Consider the following 24,909-nt stretch of genomic DNA (forward strand, 5'->3'; position numbering starts at 1 on the left):
AAGCGAAAATGTTTGTGTGTGTGTGTGTGTGTCTTCATGTATGTCCGAGAAAGGTTTTTTTCCGACGCCTTCTTGTGGGTGTCGCTTCTTAAAAACTTTTATATCACATCTAAAGCATAATATGTAGAAGTTAACAGGGGCGCCTATTTAATTTGCCCGACTTTGAAAAGATAAATATTCCACGTATTCGGATCACCGCATGTTGCTTTCACTTTTCAGTATAAAAACAATGAAACTGGATGTAAACGGCACCATCAACTATCCCGCAGTTAAACAATTTGACCTCATTAAAAACTGCGATGTTTGACATTCACTTTTTAATCGCTCTTACATTGACTGTCGCTGTAGCGCAGGTGTTTAGGCTCAACATATGGACCTCAAGGCTCCGGGTTCAAGGCGACCTCTCACCAAGCACCCCCTCCTATTTTTTTTTCCATTTTTAAAATAGCTGTTTTTTATTGTTTTTTTTTTTATATTTAAACAGGATTAAGTTCCTTTTTGTTCTTTACCCCCCCCCCCAAACGCTCACACCTACAAGCACCCGGGCAACGCTGGGTACCCCTTCCCCCGCTAGTCTATATATATAAAAGCGAAAATGTGTGTATGTATGTTTGTTTGTATGTGTGTGTGTTTGTTGGCCTCGCAAAAACTTTCGACATGGGTCACGGATTTTCACGAGATCAGTATCATTTTAAAGTTCCAACCTTCGCCCGACAAATATTGAAAAATTGGCCAAAATCAGTTTTCTACAGGGAGGCGTCAGCAAAAACCATCCTCTCATGACAAGCTCGCTTCTACGCATGTGGCATACGACGTCGGAACATGATTTACTTTAAATATTTGAAAAACCGACAATTTCGTCGACGGAGCTCAGTTGCTTAGAGCGCAGCCTCATTATCTAAAGGTTTTGGGTTCGAATCGTGGTGTGAAATGTCTTCTTTTTTTTTTTTTTTTTCGATTTTTAAAATTTTAATATTGAAACAAGCCATTTTTCATGTGTTTTTATTTGGTTTTTATTTTTCAGATTTTTTAAAGAAGTTTTAACATTCATTTTTCTGTTTTCTTTTTCATGTTTGGTTTTGGTTTTTCCGATTTTTACATTAAACATCATTCCTTTGCCTTACGTTGGGGTGTTTTTTTTCAATTTTTTAAAGTTTAAACATTTTAATATTGAAAAATATTTACTTCGCTTATTCTTATGTTTTGATTAACACCGAGCCGAGCACACACACCTCTAAACACCCGGGCAACGCCAGGTACCCCCCGATAGTATATCTACATATATAAAAGCGAAAATGTATGTATGTATGTTTGGATGTCTGCTAAAAACTTTCAACAAACGCGACGAAAATTCACAAACTCGGTATCACATCGAAGCTCCATCCTTTGCTCGAAAAATATAGAAAAATTGGCCAAAAACGTGTATCTAATTTGTTTTCGTGGTTTTTAAAAGTAACACCATTTCTGAAAGTCATCTTTTGATTTTGACTACATTAATTCTGAATGCTTTAGACTTCCGATTATGTCATGAAGTAACGGTAAGACATCAGATTTTCTTTCACTTTCTTTTCCGCCTTCGCGTCACGGGTTCGAGCCTACCTGCCTACTACCACTTTGTTTTTTGCTCAACACACCTCCAAGCACCTGAGCAACGCTGGGCACCCAGGCTAATCTATTGTCAAAAATTATGTGATTTTAATAAGTTTCTGGGGAAATTTTAAATATAAGTTCTTGTACGCATGTATGTGCAAACATCAGTAAGATTTTTTTATGATCTCGAAAATGAAAAACTATTGAGGTTCCGAATAAAAAAAAAAAAAGAAAAAAAAAAAAAAAAGAAAGGATTTCTACTTTGAAGAAGTATGGGAGGAATAGATACAAAACATCCCTCCTCCCATGTTAAGAATGACTTTCTAAATAACATTACTAAAGCGCAGTAACATAAGAAGCGTGAGTACCATCATCTTTCTTAGTTCGAATTATTTAAGTTGTTTGGTTGGTTGTTTTACGGCATATAAACCTTTTTCAGGTTATTTAATGCCGAATCTAGTTATTTTGAGGAACGATTTTTAATGGAGTATATATATATTTTTTAAGTCAGATTCTATTTAACCCATAGTTGGGACCCTAACAGGTACTACCACTCCGGGTCAGAGTGGACCTGGGAGCAATGGCAATTAAAGGGTGGCTCCACACTCCCCAAGGCCCGCAAGGTGGAGCCTCACCATCGGATATAGTTTTAGGTCATATCCAAGACCGTTGTATAAAGGGTTCTTTTTAAATTTTTTTAAGATTGGAGAGTATGGTGTGGGGATTGTTTTTATCAAATAACTCTTTAATATTGTTTTCTTTGTAGAATCGATTTCTTACGGTTACAAAATCAGTGCATTCAATTAATATGTGTTTGACTGTGAGTGGTGTTTGACAAGGTATACAGATGGGTTGGCTTTCTTTTTTTAGGAGATATGAGTGGGTTAAGTGAGTATGGCCTATTTTTATTCTTGTTAGTTTGACTTCTTTTCTGCTTAGTTTTGTATTTTGTTCTTGTTTTTTGATTTTTGGCATGATTTCGTGAAGTTTATTGTTAGGGTGTTCATTCCAGTAAGTTTGCCATTTCTCTGTTGTATATGCATTGATACGTCTTTTTAGATCTATGTATGTAATTTTAAAATCTGCACCGATTAGGAGATTTTAGGCGTTTTTTGCTGCAGAATCTGCTAATTCATTACGTTTAATAGCGGAATGGCTGTATCCAGCAGAAAATAATTTCTTTTTTACTGTTTAGTTCAGTTAATTTTTGGAGTAATTTTGCAATTAGAGGGTTGTTCATCTTTTTATTTTTTTTTTAATTGCTTTTAGAGTAGATTGGGAGTCTGAAAGGATTATAAATTTGTCTTTTTTGTTATTAGAGGCGAGTTTGAGAGCTAGGATTAGAGCATGTATTTCAGCACTGAAGATTGAGGTTTCTTTTGGGAGGTTTGATCGTTTTTTGATTGATTTATTGAGTATTGCTGCACTGGCTGTTGCGTTATTTTGTTTAGACCCATCTGTATAGATGTGTGTGGTCTGGATACTTTTCTTTGATTTTATCGAGATTATAAGTTATTGGAGGAGTATGTTTCTTTTCATATTTACTTAAACTTAGGTCGATGTTAGGAGATACGATTTTCCAGGGAGGTGTTTTGAGTAGGACAGTTTCGTGAATTTTAGTTATGGGTAGACTTGCTTCTTTGGAAATCGATTTTATTCTAAGTCCAAAGGTTTTGATTGCGTTTTCTTTTTCGTCGAAAAGGTGTTTACGGTTTGGATTTAAAGTGCTAATGTGTGCTGGGTTTGTGGGGTTGGCTGTAAGTTTTGTGTAGTATTTTAGACCAAGGTTTTGATTTCTGAGCATTGGAGGAGTTTCATGTGCTTCTGCATACAGGCTTTCTACAGGGGAGGTTGGAAATGCTCCTAGTGTTAGTCTTAGTCCGGAGTGGCATATTGTGTTGAAGGTTTTTAGATATGACTTTCTGGTGGATTGATATATGAAGCTACGATAATCTATTTTTGATCTAATTAATGCTCTATATAGTTTGAGTAGTGTGTTCTTGTCAGCTCCCCAATCTGCATGGGCAATGACTCGTAGGAGTTGTAATGCTTTATTACATTTGGTTTTGATGTGATTGATGTGTGGAATGAAATTTAGTTTTTTGTCAAAAATGATTCCCAGGTGCTTGTGTTCATTTTCGAATGGAATTTTTTCGGTGTAAGGTTGGAGTTTGCGTTGGTTACAGAAATGGATGCATTTTGTTTTAGTTTTGGAGAATTTGAAACCATTTTTCGTTGCCCATTTATTAATTTTATTTATTTTATGTTGTAGTTTTCTTTCAATAGTGTAAGTATTTAGATCTGTAGCTGATTGAGTAGTCATCTACATATGAGAAGCTATGTATATCAGGAGAGTGTTCTTTTATAATGTTATTGATTTTTATGTTAAAGATAGTTGTTGATAATATGCTGCCTTGGGACACTCCTTGATTTTGTGGATCTGATAAAGTTGAGTCTATGCGAACTTGGAAAGATCTGTCTGTTAGGAAGTTTTTTATGAATTCAGGTAATCTGCCTCTTAGTCTGATGTTGTGGAGATCTTTTATGATACAGTGTTTCCAGGTAGTTTCATATGCTTTCTCAAGATCGAAAAAACAGATGTTACGTGTTCCTTATTGATAAAAGCTTCTCTGATATAATTTTCGAGGTTAGTGATGTGGTCTATACATCCTCGATTTTTTTGGTATCCACACTGGACTTCAGAAATTATTTTATTGTCATCTAGATACCATATAAGACGGTAGTTAATCATTCTTTCGAACGTTTTGCATAGGCAGCTTGTGAGAGCTATTGGTCTGTAGTTTTCTGGGTTTGATGTATTTTTTCCAAGTTTGGGTATTGGTATTATTGTTGCATTTTTCCATGAAGTTGGGAAACCTTTTTTTTTTCCCATATTTTATTATAAATTTTGAGAAGGAGTTTTAATGATTTGGGTGGTATTTCTTTAAGGAAGCTGTAGTGCACTTCATCTGGTCCTACAGCCGAGTTATGGGATTTTTCTATGGCGATTTCTAGTTCATTGAGTGAGAAGATTTCATTGTAAGGCTCTTGGTTTTTGGAGTTAAAGTTTACTTTTCTTCATGTTTCTTAAGTATTTGGAATTGTCTATTGTAGTGTTTTGATGAGTTTCCGGCAAAGGTTTTAGCTAGTGTGTTAGCAATATCTTTTTTATCAGTTATTTTCTGTTTATTTGTGAGAAGGTGTTTGATTGGATTCGGATTATATTTTCCAGTTATTTTCCTAATCATTTCCCAGACGGTTTTGGGTTTAGTGGTGATGTTGATTTTGTTGACAAATTGTTGCCAGCAGGATCTTTTGCATTCTTTGTTTTTCGAGTTTTAGCTCTTTGGTGTTTGTATTCTATTAAGTTGTTCGTTGTTTTTTAAATTTTCTTAAGGCTGCCTTTCTGTTTAATGGCCGTTTAACATTCTGGATTGAACCATTGAATTATTTAAGTAAAAATTCCATGCAATATCCATGAGAATCTTAAAATTTGCCAGAATAATTTTTGCTTGATTAAATAATTCGGTCAATGTCAAGTTTCTTTCCAACTCCTCAAAAAAACTTTAAAATGACGAGTTTTATAGGTTTTCGGTGGTGCTGAAAACGAATATCGCGTTTAAATTCGGAGCAGATAAGTAGTTTTCATGATATGAAGAAATTTCAAAAAGTGGGGGATCACTTTCCTATATAAATTTAACGTAAAATGAGCACCCACTTTCTAACCACCTAGTAATTTCTTCATATCATAAAACAAAATTAACTGTGACATTCGTTATCAGCAATTCCCGAAAACCGGCGCGTTTTTGTTTTGTTTTTTTTTTAAACTAAGAGATTCGCTCATTTTTCATAAGTTAGGACAGGACGCTAATAATGCTGTCAGTAAGCTTACACGAGCGGTTTACAAAAATATACTTTTGTTTTTCGTTCGTTTTTTTTTTTTTTTTTGAGGTAGGTATTCAATTATAGAACTTGTAGTTTTTAGCAGGTGCTTTGCTTCTGTAGTTTAATTAACCGTTTTTCCGTAAGGTGCCGGCATTAACCATTAAAGCAGAAGAATCGTTTAATATTTCAGAAAAATTTTATTTACATTAGGGGGCGGAGGAAGGCGGGTGGTGTTGTGACGCCACAATACCACCCGCCCCCTAATGTAAACTAAATTTTTCTGAAATATTAAACTGCAGAGCAGAAGCACCTGGTAACAACTATGCAAGTTCTATAATGAAAAAAGAACGAAAAACAAAAGTATGTTTTTGTAAACTTACTGACAGCATAATTAGCGTCCTAAATTATAAGATGAAAAAATGAAGTAAAAAAAAAAAAAAAAAAAAAAAAAAACACCGCTGGTTTTCGGGGGTGCTAAAAAACGAATATCACAGTTACATTTGTTTATGATATGAAGAAATTACTAGGTGGGCAGAAAGTGGGTGCTCATTATACGTTAAATTTACATAGGAAAATGATCCCCCACTTTTTGAAAAGAAATTTCTTCATATCATGAAAACTACTTATCTGCTCCAAATTTAAATGCGATATTCGTTTTCAGCACCACCGAAAACCTATAAAACTCGCCATTTTAAAGTTTTTTGAAGAGTTGGAAAGAAACTTGACATTGGCCAATAATTCTAAATAAAATAGTTTTGCTTTAATTTAACTGTGCAACATTGTTGCACTGCAACAATTTATCAGTATGACCGTTTTAGTAAAAAAAAAAAAGAAGTCTGATGCCGGCCCACGCCTACGAATTCGGACTATAAAGTTTTGAACACTGAAAAACATTGGCAAACAAACATCAATAATTTTAGAGTATCATTGAATAATAAAAAAAACATTATACAAAGTTAAATATAAAACTATAAAAGAGCGGACATTGTACCAATGCACACACCAACACCACTTATAAATTTTTTTTCTTCTTTTTGTTTTGCAATTTTTCAGCGGATTATTATGAATCGCACTCTAATCTAAAAAAAAAAAAAAAAAGTCAATATTTAGACATTTGAAAAGGGTCTCAATTTTTGGGTTTGTAAAGTAAATAAATTTCTATAGTAAATAATATAGATTCGAAATATATAATATAAAATTTAGATTTGAAAAAGTTGTCAAAAGACAAATATATAACAAATGTTATCAAAAAGTTACTTTCTACCTAACGGGATAATTTTTTAGTGTTTTTATTTAATGTAAAATGTTTATTCGGTTCGAAAAACGAGTAATGTTGAACGTTGCCTATAAATATTACCGTGAGATTTATTGGGGGGGGGTTCTACCACCATTTTGTTTTATTTCTTATTTTGAAGTGATTATCGGGTCTTCAAAGACACAGACAGCGGCCATTTTTTTCTTGTTCTCCAGCAGCATTCAACATTACTCGTTTTTCGAACCGAATTTTTCGAGCCATAAAACAAATGATTGCAATCCTCTTGCAAGTTCAATCGTAAAACATAATTTTTCCAAAACAAAGCTCGGCTAAAGAGATTACATGAAACATTTAAGAAATCCTCAACTAAATGAATGTTTTAAACAAAACAAAACAAAAAAAAAAAAAAAAAACGAGGACTCGGGTAAAGTTGTATTATGCATTGTATTCTTTACCGGCCATCTTTTTTACGCGCGTGCGCCATAAACAAATCTACGCGCGTAACAAAGATGGCCGCCAAAGAACAATGCATAAAACAACTTTTTATATCTCGATAACTACTTATTTGTGCAAAATTTCAATGCGATTTCCGTATTCAGCATAGTCGAAAACCTGTAGAAGTCGTCATTTAAAAGAAAATTGTGGAGGTGGACCACTGACCTAACCTAAAAAAATACAAACAGTTTAAAGCGAAATATTACAGTTTATAGAATGTTATGTAAAGAAAAAAAAGAAGTCATTTTTCTTACAAAAAACGAAACTTAACTAAGGACGGAAAAAAAAAAATCATTCAAACGTGTCTAACTTGTCAGATATTAAAAATGAGCGAAAAGATAATTGGTTTCGATCATATTGTGAATGAAAAAGAATATCAAACATGAAATACATCAGTTTATAATTTCACCTACTCTCGGGGGGAAAAAAAAAAAAAAAAAGCAACTACACTAAACGATATCATATTGGAGACTGGAGACTCACATTTAAAGCTTTACATATCCAAACTACTCTAACCATTGCACAAACATTTTTAAAAATCAAAATAAAGAAATTTTGGTTAAAAAAAAAAAAAAAAAAAAAAAAGCAATAAAACGCAAACAGTATTAATGAAAACAACTAAAAAGTAACTTTAAAAACATAACAGTGAAAGATGGCACGAAAAATTAAAAACGATTTAAAATTCAAGTCCAAAGTACTGTTTAAAAATAAACGTCGATATTTGATTTATAAGACATAAAGCCACAATGCTGCCTTTTTAATGCATTAACTTTTCAAAAAAAATTATATTATCCAATCTTCAAGGCAAATGTTGAATATCTCGTAAGCAACTAAAATTGTTTTGTTTTTTTCTTTTTGAAAAAGTTGGCAAATTAAAAAAAGTGTAGATGAATTTAAAGAGAAAATTCGATTGAGAAACAATGGTAAATAAAAAGAATTACGTGGGCATTTTTGTGAACTATTAAATGAAATATTCAAGAATTTTATGTGTAAGCACATGCTCATTATTGCGTATTTTTAATGGTTGAATTGAGACTATGTTGAAAAGGGGAGATTCCCAAACGAAGCATACAATCTCAACTGACTTAAATGCTTGAAGTCCAAAAAGAACGACTCAACTGAATTATGGAGCAGCAGTAGTAGTAGCCATCTCATCTGCAGCAGCGTGGTTTGATGAAATAAATCTAGTTAAAATATTTTGAACTTGAATGCATTTTATTTTATTTATTTAGTACTAAAACACGCGTTATATTAAGGACGGATATTAAGTTTGAAGAAGGATGATAAAGTAATTTTCGCACAAACGATGGAATAGATCGTGGATAAAAACTATTCAGACCAGTACATACACTCACGCATCATGTCATCAAAAGTGGGTCAAGGATATATATATTCGCGGATAGCAACAAAATAAGTAGTTTGTCTTTTTTATTTTTTTAAACGTAACAATTAATGAAAATTAGCAAAAAGGAAAGAAATGTTATTTTGATATAAAAAATAATGCTTGATAATTTTCTGGTAGCAAAATAAGAGTTAAAAGTAAATTCAGAAAAGAATGGTTATAGTGTGTGTTCTTGATGGATGGTAGCCAACACATGGCGGCGACTGCCACCAAAGAAGAACGAGCACTTGCCACCTCCTCTCTCTTGGAGAGACGAACACTGGCCCTCGCCCTCGCCTCGAATTCAAAGAAGGGGAGGGGGTAAAGAGAGGAAAGCAGCTGCAGTTATGATGATAAAAGAAGCGCAGAGAAACATTGCTCTACATTTAAATGGAAACATTTTCTTTTTACTTGAATTGGAGACCAAGACCAGAACTTTCTGCCTCTCTACCATAAACAGTAATTTAGTTGATAAGTATCCAAAATGAGTTTTGTTTTTTGTTTTAAATCCGATCACTATTTTTTGAATTACGCAATGAATAAAACTTTCACGTAAAACTAAAATAAGTTTTGAACAGACTTTACGCAATTCAGTGTAAAACTATTTAAAAAAAAAAAAAAATAAAAATTATTATTGATCCGTGCTGAAATAATAACGTTATTATTTAAAAAGCCATTCTTAACATGGGAAGGGGAGGTGTTTTGTACCTATTCTGTATTTTAACCTTACAATTGAATAAAAAACAAAAACAATTTTAATTAAACTTGGAAATACGATTTAAAAAATAGAGCGGATCCGGATCAGTAAGTGTATTTTGCTTGTATTTTGATAAACACGATAATAACATTTTTAAGACTAATGTCAATAGGCACCCCCGTCTTTGTGATAAGAATTTTTCGTTATTGTTAACGGATTACATAAAATGACTTCACACCCTGTCTGAACAGATTTCCACAAAAATAAATATACGGTGTGTGTGTGTGTGCGTTCGTTGACGCGGGGAAGAATGATCATATCAACAGACACTCAGTAGCAGAGAGAATTACCACATGGCACATTGCTATGATTAGCAAAATAATTGGGCCAAAGATTTAATATTTTATCACAATCATTCTCACAATTTTTAAAGCGATTTTATTCAATATTAAAAAAAAAAATTTTTTAATAAAATTCTTTATTGCTATATTGAAAAAAAAAAAAAGTTGAAATAAAACATCAATATCTAATAGTTTGGTACTTGTGCAGATTTTAAACCGGACATATCTAAGCCTGCAATCTGATCTTTTAATTTCTCACCACAAAAGGTAATTTAGTGACAAGAAAAAATTCCGGTACAAGTGCAGAGAGTGTCGGACGTAAATAACGTTATTATTTAAAAAGCCATTCTTAACATGGGGAGGGGAGGGTGTTTTGTACCTATTCTATACTTCAACCTTACAATTGAATAAAAACATCAAAACTTTAATTAAACTTGGAAATACGATTTTAAAAATAGCGCGGCTGCACTACTAGCACCAAATTTCCAAACGAAAAAATCGGTAAAGATTTAAAAAGATGATACAAAATCATGTATAGGCGTAGGCGATGATGCTCAAGGTTTTGAGAGCTAAATCAATACAGTATCACCTACTTAATATAAAGAATAACGCTTTTTTATATCAGCTTAAGAAACAAAAAGTCTTAGTGACTTATAAAAAACAATTTAAAAAATAAATATTTGTTTAGCCACATGTCTCAAGATATCAAAATAATAGGTCAAAAAACAATTTTGTTTTAGCAATATAGAAAAAAAAAAAACATGCTGTCATTGTTTGGGATTTTATAAACTTGTGCTAATTGTTTTGTAACATTTTAGTAATTTAAATTTATTAGTGAAATATTTTACTTTTCAGCGAACGTGATTGATTCTCATGTCGGTTTTTAGCTAATAGCCAACATGTCATTTAGGAAATAAGCCGATATTACTAGTATATTTACTCATTTAGAAAGGGAGTTTCTTCAGATTTCATGTGCAATACTAAATTAATTTTAAAACATATTTTCAAAACATCCTACTCTACCATAGAACAAATTGCCAAATCAGGAATAGCTCTGATGGAAATAATTTTAAAAATGAAGAACTGTATGGATTTAGAAATAATGGTTTTAAAATCAATTTGCCGGGACATTTTTAGAGTTTAATTATTAGATACACTCTAAAATGTCCAAGTACATTCATTTTTAGAATATCCATTATTTAGAATTACATTTGTATATAAAATGCAAGTTTTCCTTATAAAATCCCATGAGATCAGATGGCAAAAAAAAAAAAATATATATATATATCGGCCAAAATATTTTTGGAACTAGTGCACTTATTGATCCATGCTGAAATAATAACGTTATTATTTAAAAAGCCATTCTTAACATGGGGAGGGTGTTTTGTACCTATTCTGTACTTTAACCTTACAATTGAATAAAAAAACATAAAACTTTAATTTAAACTTGGAAATACGATTTAAAAAATACCGCGGATCAGTAAGTGCACTAGCACCATATTTTGGTATTATTATACAAACACCGTGACAGCGTTAGGGTTAGGGTTGGGGTTTAGGGTTAGGGTTAGGGGTAGGGTTAATTCGCTGTCACGGTGTTTGTATAGTTTTACCCATATTTTTGTATCCACAAGAGATTTTTTTAATATAGCGTTTAAAAAAAACAAATAAATAAAAAATACAGTAAGTATTTGAACCTGAGTTACACACACACACAAAAGGAATTGTCTTTATTAGTGGAGAACATGAAAACATGTCAACCGACTAAACACAGAATATAAACGAAGAAATCACATTTATAGGTAGATCGAGATTTCGTTTATTTTATTAATAGAAACTCAGTCGCATTTAAAATAAAAATATCTATAGTCATGCAAACATTACTAATACCAATATGGTGCTAATGCACTTACTGATCCCGCGCTATTTTTTAAATCGTATTTCCAAGTTTAATTAAAGTTGTTTTTTTTTTTTTTATTCAATTGTAAGGTTAAAGTACAGAATAGGTACAAAACACCTTCCCTTCCCATGTTAAGAATGGTTTTTTAAATAATAACGTTATTTCAGCACGGATCAATAAGTGCATGAGTACCACCAATATAATATAAATACACACATGAAAATCAAGTTCTTAAAAATGGAAACCGAACGAAAACCTTGCACACCGAAAAAAAGCTCACTCTCTTCAGATAGAGTTTTGTTAACAATCATGTGGTTCAGAATTTTCCAATAATTCGTAAACTGCTATACATTTGTATTTATACACGAATTTGTATTCAAATATGAAAACATTTAACAATTTATGAAATGCACTTGCGATGATTGGATCGAAATTGCATTAAAGCCACATTTATCATCTATCAACTGTATTTAACCGAGGTTGCCGGTTGGGGGACTTCAAAATATAATTATGTTTACAACTTTAAAAAATGTTGTTTTGGTTTACCCTTATTTTTATGCGATTGCAATAAATACACCCTTAAATCCAAGATTAGTTCCTCCTCGATGTTGATAATGGCGTTACCCGGAGCTGTCATCTGCAAAATGGAACTTTTTTTTTTCTTCTTCAAATGGGATTTTTGTAAAATAAGCGGTACTTGTGGGCTTTTGCCACAGTGCTGAAATAATAGCGTTATTATTTTGAAAGCCATTCTTAACATGGGAAGGGGCGGGTGTTTTGTAACTTTTCTGCGCTTTCACCTACAAATTTAATAAAAAAATAAAATAAAGATATCGTGAAGTTTGAATTCAAGCCGAAAAAAACTATTTAAAAATAGTGCGGTGTCAAAAGTGCACCAACACGAAATAAGCAAACAAAAAAAAAAAAAACCAATGGGTTATATTAATTTTCTGTTCATGTGCTTATTTAAAAAAAGAAAAAGAAAAAGTACATTTTGAGACAAAAAAAAATTAATAATAATAATAATCGTTCCATTTTGCAGAGGGTAGCTCCGGATAAAATCATTGTAAACATTGGGGGACTAATATTGAATTACGCGTTCGATCGATTTTATGGGATACGAAGTTATGTTTACAATTTTGAAAATAAACTTTTTGGACATTGATTCTATATTCTCACTTATTTTTTTATTTCAATAAATATCCAAATAAAAATATAATTCAATGCGTATCTATTAAACTTCCGGATAGATAAGCTTGTATGATCATTTTATTGATAGAGATTTATTGTTTTTTGTTATCAGATCCAGGGTCGATCGAGGCTATTTTTATAATTAGGTAGGGGAGCTGGGTCGACCTCGTGTCACACTAAGTCATGTAGGAAAAAGAGTAAATATTATACTCACCACAGATCCGGCTGCAATGGTAACAGCATCTGTTTCCAATGTAACAATTTCCAAATCATGCTAGCAAACAGGAGTTAAATCCAATATGAAGGGGTGGAAATAACGAGACCAAACGTAAATGGCCGTAGAAATAAATAGCCAAGACGACGACGGTATGTGATGCTCATTGAGTCGAATACGACGATATTAACAACATGGAATTGATTTCTTCCAAGTTATAGAGGAGGAAGGAAAGTTGGAAGATCATCGACACAATAATAGTGTCGACATCCTAGTTTCTAATTTTACTTATAAAATAACATTTTGATCGCGTATTTTACCCCTTTTCCTTTTTTATTGGTTTACCTCGTGAAATAGAATGCGGGTGAGATAAATAGGATTTTTTTAAAATCGCAGTAGGTCGGGTGTTGTTGAAATTATTAGAGGTCAGTTAATTCCATGAGTTTGAAAATAGATGATAAAAAGGTGTAAACAATCTGCTTGTTGATAATAACTAAATATTACACATAAAATAATATTACGTATATGTGTGTGTGTGTGTGTGTGTGTATTTGCTTCAGTATTTACTTCAATAGTGTTCGATAGATGAGCAGAATTTAATAGAAATATTAAAATATATTTATGGCGAGAAACTTTTGTTCCATTCCATCGTTGGTAATCACAAACAATAATTGTCCTAATGAGTTTTTTTCTGGTGTAGTTTTGAATTTACGGAGTTTGTTTTTTTTTGTTTTGTTTTTTTTAATTTTTTTTTTTTTTTTCCAAAAAAAATTAATTAAAAATAAATAAATCTTCACCGACAGATATTAAACATATGTAAATTAAAAAAAAAAGTTCACGTTGAAAGAGGAAAGCGTTCATAAAAAAAAAAAAATGAAAAGTAAATTCCCGTAAAGCTTACATGTATCCGAGCATTGATGTTACACAGGGAACCAATAAAAATAAAAACGAAGCTGGCGAAAGATATATATACAGATATAAATATATTTATATACAGATATCAAAGATGTTTAGTTAAAAGAAGTTGTGGAATACTGAGAGCAACTTGTGTGTTTGTGTGTAAGTAAGAAACGAGTTGTAGCTTCCAGGCAAACATGGCCGCTTCTTTTGGGTTAGCGTTCTGCTACTACTGCTTCTAATAAGTGAGCAATGGCGGATTCACTAGGTTGTAAGGGGGGGGGGAAGAAACCAGCTAGCACTTAGTGCTACAAATATTTTTTTTTTTTTTTTAGTTACCCCCCTTCCTTTTCTTCATTCACTCAACAAGAAGTACTAACCACAACAGGGAAAAACACAATGAGTGGTTGAAAAGTCAATTAGTTAAAATGGCTGATCGGGCCACGTGATCAACTACGGAAGACTTAAAATCACATAAAAAAAAATAAATAAATAAAAATAAATAAAAATATTTACAATTTTTTTTTTTTTTTTAGAAATCAATCATTTTTGCTCCACGTTTTTGTAATTTATTAATTAATTTAAAATTGAAAGAATCGCAAATTGTGTTTTTTTTCCTGCATTCTAAAAAATAGAAAGTAATAGTGATTCAAATTTAATCTACTCGCTCAGCGATTCTAAACAATTTTATCCATCCGTAGCTTGCCACGTGACATTGATATGGCGTTTTGCAACAAAATGACACACTACATGCTGTTGCTGTCTATTATTGTGAAGGCTTAAAAAATCTATATAAATAAATAAATAATAATTTATATTTTTTGCTTTTTTATTTCATTAGAAAATACATCGTTTCTTTAATGCGAGATAGAAGGGTACCTCAGAAAATTAATCTTTTCCTTTCATATAGAAGTACAAATGAACTATAGTTAATATTTTTATGCTTTTAAATTTTAATCCATGATAAAAGGTGCAGCCATTAAAAAATAAATTAAAACGGCTGACTTGTTACTATATATCGTGACCCTTCGAAATAACCTTTTAATTTTTGCTTTTAAAATTTGCTTGTTTGTGTAAAAAGGATGTTATTTACAGTATAAAATCTTAAAAGGGAAAGCATTTTATGTAGAAATAAAAAAAAAAATTAAAAGATGAAAGAAACAAAAAAAAATGGCCACTAGCGATCAAAACATCGAATGACTAAGTTACATTTTTAAACACCTTAAAACGTAAATTAAAAGAATGTGACGAGTGACTATTATTGACACTAGTGCGTACACTGTGCTTAATGAGATTGAAACTGCTAGTTTTTTTTAATCCAACCTATAATGCAAATTTTAGATGTGATTTATAGAATAGGAAGAGAAAATTCACATAAGAGACGCAAAACTACTACTACTACTACTACTACTAATAATAATAATAATAAGGAAAAGAAGAAGAAAACAAAATTAAAGGGGGAGATAATTCAATGATCTTCACGAACATAACAAAACACACACACACACACACACACACACACACACACACACACCGTACTTGTACAGTTTAATCAAGACATTAAAAAATGAAGATATTGCAAAAAGGTTATATTATACGCATCCGTTTTGGACTTGTTTTCCGAAAAAAAAATTCCACTTAATCTGATTGATAATTTATTTTTTTATTATTATTTTTTTTTAACGAGGAAAGACGTTTTTATGAGAGCGCGTTGAAGTCAGCCATTATGAAATTTATTGAACACGCCACGGGGAGATAATTCCAGTTAAAGCGCCGACACCCCTCCCCCATCTTTAATACTAGCTTTTCTTCCTAAAAATCGAATCTTTTGCTCGGTATCATAACAAATTGTTTTTTCGCTGTCAAAAAAAAAAAAAAAAAAAAAAAAAAAACTTGATGAAATTAAGTGAATTTTTTTTCCCGGGAACTTCTTTCCATAACGAATACGTGCAATATAACCTTTTTTTTTTTTTTTTCGATATTTTCATTTTTTAATGTCTTGGTTAGTAGTGAAGTGTTTTTAAACGCACGGCCAAGCTTCACATTTACATTCAATATGCTTGTTATAACAATCAATAGAAGTTATATATGTAACCTAATTACAACATAGCATTTTTTTTATACTTTAATAGAAAAATAGATAACGACATTTTTTTATTTACAGTTAAATTTGAACTATTTTAGCGTATTGCCCTTAACGAAGGAAATTATTAGATTGGAAAACCATTAACATGTTGAATAATTATATTCTATATTGTATAATATATATATGCACACTCTTTATTAGTTTTTACATGGGCAGTAATATGTTGCTCCAATATGTTGCTACACAGTCATGAGTATGTTTCAGTCAGCAAGTTACCAGTCTTCAGGTGATATAGCTTATATGAAAGCAAGGTTTGCAATGAAAATATCAGAAGGTTCCGTCAAATGTTGTGAAAAATAAGATTTGTTTGTATGTAAATAAGATCCGATAAAGCATGCGGATTTTAGTCTGTGTTGAGATATAGGAATGAATGGAAAAGGATGGCGGGGCGGGGATATGGATCGAAATAGAGGTATGGCCACCCCAAATCTTATATATACTAGTGTGTATAGTTTCAAACAGTACGGGAATGTGGATTTGACATATTTATGCTAAAAGGAGTTTCAGATTTCATCGAGATCATTAAGCATACTTGTATTAACCTCATTAAACTTCATTGGTTACTTAACCTCTTGAAAACAATAAACTTAGATTATATATATATATATATATATATATATATATATATAGCTGGTGTAGCAGCACAACCTCGTTCCCAAGGCCATCAGTGAGCGTCTGATGACTGTCCGCGGGATAGACACCTTACGCTCATTTCAGTCTACGCCCCAACTTTAACCTCTACCGATGAAGACAAAGCTGTCTTCTACACTCAGTTTGACCACACCATCCAGGCAGTGTCCGTCAATGACAAGCTTGTTGTGCTGGGCGACTTTAATGCCCAAATAGGCAGGGACCACTGCCTGTGGGAGGGAATCATCGGCCGCCACGGCATTGGAAGCTGCAACGCCAATGGCCAATTCCTACTAGGTCTATGTGCAGAACATTAACTTGTCGTAACCAGCACCATCTTTCAGCTACCCAAACGACAAAAGACCACGTGGAGACACCCCAGATCCAAACACTGGCACACCCTGAACTACGTTCTGACCAGAGCCAGAAACCGAGGAGACGTCCCCATCATGCGATCCATGCCCGGGGCGGATGACTGCTGGACGGATCACAGACTCCTGATCTCCCATGACGATCATTCGATCACCCAAAAGGACACCCAATAGCATACTAAACCGACGTTTTGACTGTAGCATGCTCTGCAACCCACAGCAGAATTTCGGGGAGGCCTGCGAACGACACCTCGCAGAGCCCGTGAGTCAGGCGACAGTAGAGCACCAATGGACCATCCTCAGAGACACCCTGACCCGTGCTGCAGAGGAGGTACTGGGTCACGCCACCAAGAAAAGGCAGGACTCGTTTGATGAGAATGACGCCACCATCTCTCGTCTCATTGAAATATATATATAAAATAAAAAGGACTATCCACTTATTAAGTGTTCTCTTTTCAGATTAAAATGTTTTTAACTCTTTTTCAAAGTGTTTTTTAACATGTTTTATTAACTATTTCCTCCTATATATATACTCTTTATTTGCTTTTACATAATCAGTAATATGTTGCTACACAGCCATGAGCATGTTTCGGTCATTTTTGTCTTCAGACAATACTGCTTATACGAAAGCAAAGTTTCCAATAAACAAAACAATAACCTCAGCTTATATCTAATATATAAACATCTGTCTGTCTACCGATCTTTCTCCATATTTTCAAACTCTAACTCCTCCAAAATTAGAAGTCACAAGGTGGCATTAGGGGCCTGAAATGATTGGATTTTTTTACGAGCCATTCAATTATTCAATTATTCTTTAGCTGGTTAAAATTGTTTTTAAGGGGGTCAAAAATGGATTAAAATTGAAAAAAATCAATAAAAATTTTGTACATTCATCTTAGTTTATTTTTAATCAGTTTATATGTGTGTTACATTGGTACAGTGGTAACGTCACCAGCTTTGAATGCTACAGTTTTGGTTTCGATTCTAGTTTATGGCACTTAAATACTTTTTTTTCGACAGAGGCGACGGATTTTCACAAGATCAGTATCGTCTTGAAGCTTGACTCTTCGGACAACAAATATCGAAAAATTGGCTAAAAACATTAATTCCTTCACCCATAACTGGGCACTTTTCTACAGAGAGGAGTCGTTTTTTTACCATATTTTCGAAAGTCATCCTCTTTTTGATTGACTGACCTTAATTTAAACCTTCGCCACTTTCGGTTTGGCAGTGGGCGCAACGGCAAAGATGTCACATTTTTTTTCACATTCTTTTCCTCCTTTGTGGTATAGGGTCGAGCCTGCCTGCCTACTACCACTTTATTTTTATTTTTTTGCTTAACACACCCCTCCAAACACCCAGGCAACGCCGGGCACCCAGGCTAGTATATTATATTTCCTCTCTTTTGGAAATAGGGTATGAATATCTCCTATATCAAATAATCCTTATATACTGTGAAATTTACTTTATGTATGAAAACCAAAGAGAGGAGATATAACATTTGAGAAATATTTGGAATTAAGTCTCCTCATGCTGTTATTTCTGAGTATTTGAAACCATAGCAGCAAGTTTTAATCTCTCCTCCATCAAGGCCAGATGTTTGGGAGAAATATCAGACCGTTTGTAATTCACTAGGAAAACAAATGACTATGATTGAAACATTTTATCGCTGTAAAAAAGTGCCAAAAATAGACTCTGGATGATGGATGATCCTCTTAATGTGCGGCCTTAAAGACAAATGTCATATAGCCCACTACACAATTCAGGTCATTAGCTTTCCAACGAGCCTTCATTTGTTAAATTCTAATCAATAGTCGTTGAGATTTCGAACTTATAAAATTGCCAAAAAAGGTGGTGTATATATATATATATATATACACACACACACACAAATAGTTCAGTTGAAATAAAGTCGGTCAATTTAGCTCATATGCGCTGATCATCATATAATGATTAGATCACTCTGACAAACGTTAAAAACACATTTGAAAATAAATGTTTAAATTTCAACAGTATTTCTTGTGGTTAAAAGTGCTTACTAATGGAGTCAGAGATGGCTTCTGTTGCAGGGTTCGAATCTATTGATCAGTGTTAACCATGACACCCTGCACTGCTGATTCCTGAAAGGATGAAACACTAGTGTCTATAGGTATTTAATAATTATTATAGTAATTATATATATATCATCATCATCATCGGCGGTCACTTGTGTCCGAGTAAGACTGTCCTCCGTTGTGGCTTCTGTATGTATATATATATATATATGCACACACACACACACACACACTTGTAGCCAAATTGAATATTGAAATGTTCATATCTTTGGTTCTTTGTAATGTAACTACATGAAAATTTGCAGGCTTTTTGAAGATTAGAATACTATTTCTGTTTAAAATTTTATGACACTTGGTAAAAAAGAACCTATATTTTTAAACCAATAAAATATGCTCAAATGTGCTAACATTTGTATATATAGTGTCCTGGCAGGCAGCTTTAGTTTTGCTGCTTCTGTTGCCTTACCCTGTGGCCTCGCCAGGCCACTAAAATATATATATATATATATATATATATATATATATATATATATATATATATATATATATATAGAGAGAGAGAGAGAGAGAGAGAGAGATTTTCAGAAGGTCAGAAAAACCTTGGTACCGTGAGTTTCAAATCCGATATTTTTTTTATCATAAACTGGTCTCCTTATATCAGATTTGAAACCAATAGTTTCAAGGTTTTTTTGACCTTCTGTAAAATTTTAAAATAAATATTAGAGTCTTATATTGGAGTTTCTTCTTTAGTTTTTATAATTGAACACTTTGCTTGGATTCTTTCCCACACCCACTACACAGTATATATATATATATATATATATATATATATATATATATATATATATATATATTATTTCATAATTTTATGCGGGGTACGAAATTCCATTATTGCAATCATAACAGGAAAACCTGTTTTGATGTTCGTGATTAAAAGTGGGAAACAAAAATCAAAAAAAATAAATAAATTAATCGGTTTCGCCCTCACTTTTCATAAGCTGAATCGAGAGATTTCCTTTTTTTTTTATTAATATTAATTAATAAAAATAATATATATATATATCTATATATATAAAAGCGAAAATGTATGTATGTATGTATGTATGCTTTTCCTCGATGTCCACAAAAGGCTTCTTTCAGAGAAGCGCTCGCTCGGTTCACAACTTCTTAAAACTTTTTATTTCATCTATAAATTGTAATATCTCACACTTAACCATGGAGCTCGCCTGTCTATTTAATTTTATTGACTTTCAAACGTTAATTATTCCACATTTCCCGCATCGCATGCGTTACATTCGGTTTTTGGTATAAACAAAAAGCAAAACTCGACTCTAATAACAGGCCCAGAGCCAGTGAACGTTTGTCGACTTCGTCATATCAGACGGGGGACTGGGTTTTTAACAACAAACGAACCAATTTATTGACCTCATTAAAAACTGTCCCGCACAAAATGCTGACTGCTGAATACCTATCGCCGTCACGTCAATCAAAAATGCGCACCTGTTTTTTTTTTCCACACTTTACTATTTTCCAACTGCGTGTCGTCAAGGCTTTTTTTTTTTTTTCACGGGCACCTGTTTTTTTTCACACACACCTACAAACACCCGGGCAACGCCGGGTACCCCTCGCTAGTATATAATAAAAACAAATTAGAATTATAGCTTTTATGGCTCACTTTGTTGAATTTTACTTTAATAATCCAACTTTAGGTTTGGATGACAATTTTTTTGTTTAATTGTTTAAAAACTCCAAGGAGAAATAATTCAAAGAGTTCTTAATGTTTTGTGTAACTTATTGGTAAAATCAAAACAAACACACTAAATTAACACAAAATAAAAATTATCTGAATATTAAAATAAATTAAAATTAAAATTTTTAGTTTTTGTAAATAATTAGAATTTCAAAATAAATTACAACAGGCATTTTTTATATTTATAAAGAAACAAACCTTTTCGAAAATATATGCTTTTAATCAAACTCTTTAATGAATAAACTTTGGAAATGAATGAAAGTTGTCATTGTATGCAAATATATGTTTTAAAAACAAAATTTTACAAACTTAACTCTTCATAATAAATCCAAATAATCATTAAACGTTATAGACTCTAAGAACTTATTGAATTGTTGCCCCTTGGAATTGTTAAAAAAATGAAGACAAAATAAGTCGTCAAGTGCCAATATTTCCACCGATGAATGGCTAAAACATTCATGTTCTTTTGCAGGGTCGTTCACCTTCATATAATTTGCAGTTTGCACAGGCCATTAAGAAATTTAAAATGAGAAAAGGATAATTTTACATTAAACTTACATAGAAAATTGCCCCCACCTTTTCTTAAAAAAAAAAAAATAGACACGTCTATTTCCAAAAATATATAATTTAAAAATTCTGACATCTAAAAGATTCAGTCGGAATTTCCCCCAAATTTTAATAACTAAGAAAGTTGAGGAGTACAGCAATTGAAACGTTGCAGTAAATAGTAGCAACCAAGATGAGAAAAAAACCATACAAGCATGTAAATAATCGCTTATGATTATTTATGTAGAATCAAGTAAACTATTTATACTGTTTCTATATGAGATACTCTTAGCAAGAGTATCTCACATGGTTGTGTACTGTTGCTTTCAGTGAAATAATAACAGAATTGTGTTGATATTTCATTACAAGGGAGGTGGTATTTTGATCAATACTGGAAGGGAGGTATGAATTTAATTGCTGTTCTGTTTTTAAATCTACAAAACAGCTGCATGGTAAATAGCTGATGATTCCCCTTTTCTATTATGTTCAGGAATTTTTTTCATGACAATTGCTAGTTTGGCTGGATTCATGGCACAATGAATAAAAGTGAAATTCTTCTGGAGGTTGAACATTCATCCCTCACTACAGATGGTACTAAGAATACAATTAACAATTACTTAATACAATTAACACTTGGAATTAAAACTTCTATTCAATCATGGTTGGCTGAACAAGAACAAACTACCTCTGTGGTTCCATTTGAAATTCCAGACAAATTCCTGTGTACAACAAAGATTCTCAAATTAAACATTCTCCCCTTAACTGGAGAGCATAGTCTAGAATCAGATGACCAGGTCCTCATGTGCTTTAGATTAACCTTAAACATAGCATTTATTATTTATATTTTCTCTACCGCTCTCCCTCAAATATGGACTGTACCTTAATCAATCATGTCTCTGACAGTATAAATGCAACACTCAAATAAATACTAATGTGTAGGTACATGTATTTGGGGGTCTTAATGTCCACCACAGTAGTTGGCTTGGTTTTTTGGGTTACCCAAATGCAGTTGGTCGCAGCACGCATAGCTTCTCTTATAACCCATTCTCTAACACAGAAAATCATATTCCTGACCCCCTTCCAGGTTGTGTAGATCAACAAATCTCATTTCTAGATATATTCCTAACTTCTGTACCTGAGAGTTGAGTGGCAATTATCCATGTTCCACTCAAGAACACAGATCAACTTGTGATATTGGTTAACATCACCCTAAATTCTTGACCCCAAGTTGAGGAGCCATTACTAAAAATTACAAGCTGCTTTAAAAAATCTCCTTGGAAAGCTATCAGAGAACACATTAGATATGCTCCATTGACTAACATCTTTTCTGTTCCTGCTGAACAGTATGCCACTCAATTTAACTGAACTAAATGGAAGCAGCACTCACCAAAGACAGATTGAATTAGATTCTTTTGAAAGAGAAAGTTCCATGGTAGTATGAAATTCACAAGCGGGCCTCCAGTCGCATATATATCCCTGTTAGAGGAGAAGACAACATTAAGTTTTTGCAGCTCTTGCAAGGAGGTGTTGACATCTTCTTACATGCACACCTGCTATTTTTAAATGCCCACCCATATGGTACTGACCAAGCTCAAGGTTGCTTAACTTCAATGATTCAACAAAAACCAGTGTCATGTGATTATGCCATATATCTGTGTGTCAAGGAGATAACTAAATGGTGCAAAGCAGGTATTGAAGCACATGTTCCCATATGGGAGTACTATAGCAAATCCCCACCCTCCCAAATGGTTCACTTCAACTTATGCAGCTTCTATTGCGCAAAGGCAGCATGCATTTGGCTGCCCATCACAAGTACAAATATACAAAAGTTTAGAACCTAGAAATAAGTGTAAGAGTGAAATAGCCGCAGCCAAGAGAAGACATACCAAAGTGATCAGGAAATGTATCAGATTGCAGAAAATAGGATCTTGTGATTTCTTGAAAAATTTATAATAATGGAAAATCGACAATGGCCCACTATTCAACAACTATGTGATCACTTGCATGACAACCAAGAAAGCTGACCTGCTAGGCTACTTCAAGGCATAGGGGGCTGATTTCATCCCTGTCATATTGTTTCGCTGAGCTAGCTCCTGTCCTCTTTGAACTATTCAACAAATGCTTAGCTGAGTCTTGCTTCCCTGATAGCTGGAAAAGTGCCTCTGTTGTACCAATATTCAAGAATTCTGGTGAAATAACTGACCCGCTCAATTATCGCCCCATCAATCTCCTCCCCCTCTTTGCCAAAATCTTTGAGTCTTTAGGTAATCAAATACTAGCTCACCATCTTGTAAATGCTAAGCTTCTTTCTAACCCAGTACGGATTTAGGCAAGCTCATTCTATTATATATTATTTTATTTTTTGGAATACTTTGAAATGAGGCTTCATAATTGTGTATTCATTTTTGTTACGGACTGTTATCCTCATCTTCGGAGTTGTTGTTTCATGTTTCGGCCAACTTATCCTCTAGTCTTCTTCAGGTGGTTAACCGCGATTGGATAGGAATGCTGAATCTTGTAACTGTATCTCCAGTAATTACTGCCTTCTATACTTGTTGTTGTCTCATCACATTTTGGCCAACTAAACCTCTGGTTTGCTTTGAGTAGGATTAAAATTGCTATCTTCAGACAATGCTCACCTGGAAGCGTAGAGATTCAACGCTTTTATCCACTGTGCAATGGGCCCTGAAGGAGATCATTAATGAAGATCAGGAAGAGAGTTGGGTCTAGTACGGAATTCTGAGGGACACCAGTGGTGAAATCTATGAACTTCTGATTTCAAATACTCAACATAATCAGATCCTTTCTAAACAATAGAAAAATCCAGGTTGTCCTCAATGGCAGTACCTCTAAGCATGATATTAATGCAGATGTGCCTTTATTATTCCTCATATTGAGATGGGTATATTTGTTGATGACACAATGCTCTATAATAAACTTGAGAGAAAACAAATGTACACATATCGAAAGCAATGGCAGAAATCAGAGAAAATGACTTTGTCTGTAGTGAGATGGAGCGTAAATGGTTTAATGCTACTAAGACTAAGCTTCTTTCCTTTTTTACAAAAAAATCTTTCTTAACCAACTATTGCCATGACAAATAACATCTTACCTAAGAGCTCATCTTTCAAACTCCTTGGCCTAACATTCACAGACACACATGAATTGAAACAAATATATTGAGGACCTTGCCAAGACTGCTGCAAAAAAAAGGTAGACTTCGTTTACAGTGCTAGAAAATTATTCACACCAGAGAGTATTCTTTACAAAACCACAATTTGCCCATGCATAAAGTATTGTTGTCACATCTGGACTGGTGCAGCTACTACTCGCCTCTCACTCTTAGACAGAGTCCAAAAAACCGTCTCCAATCTAATATGTCCTGCACAGTTCCAACCTCCATCCCATCACTTCAATGTCATATCTTTTTTGCCTGTATTACAAGTACTTTAATGGAATGTGGTCTGATGAACACATAGCACTTGTGCCCCTTTGATGTACTTACCTCCAACTAACACAACAAACAGCAAAATCTCACCTCATCACTGTGTGAACCCTAACCCTAACCC

General features: G+C 33.2%; 1 protein-coding gene across 7 annotated transcripts in view; it reads right to left on the reverse strand.

Moving 5' to 3' along the window:
- LOC145296054 (uncharacterized) overlaps positions 1-24,909 on the reverse strand; it is a 945,555-nt gene that overhangs the window by 235,209 nt on the left and 685,437 nt on the right. The window contains exon 1 of one of the 7 annotated variants that reach the window (XM_080142121.1): positions 12,947-14,083. The exons of the other annotated variants lie outside the window; for them this stretch is intronic. The gene's annotated coding sequence lies outside the window, so the exon portion shown is untranslated. Of the gene's footprint in view, positions 1-12,946; positions 14,084-24,909 lie in introns of those variants that run through there. 7 annotated transcript variants of the gene reach the window in all.

This window comes from Euprymna scolopes, chromosome 16, assembly GCF_053919585.1.
Source record: "Euprymna scolopes isolate OS-2025 chromosome 16, ASM5391958v1, whole genome shotgun sequence".
Classification (NCBI taxonomy): domain Eukaryota; kingdom Metazoa; phylum Mollusca; class Cephalopoda; order Sepiida; family Sepiolidae; genus Euprymna; species Euprymna scolopes.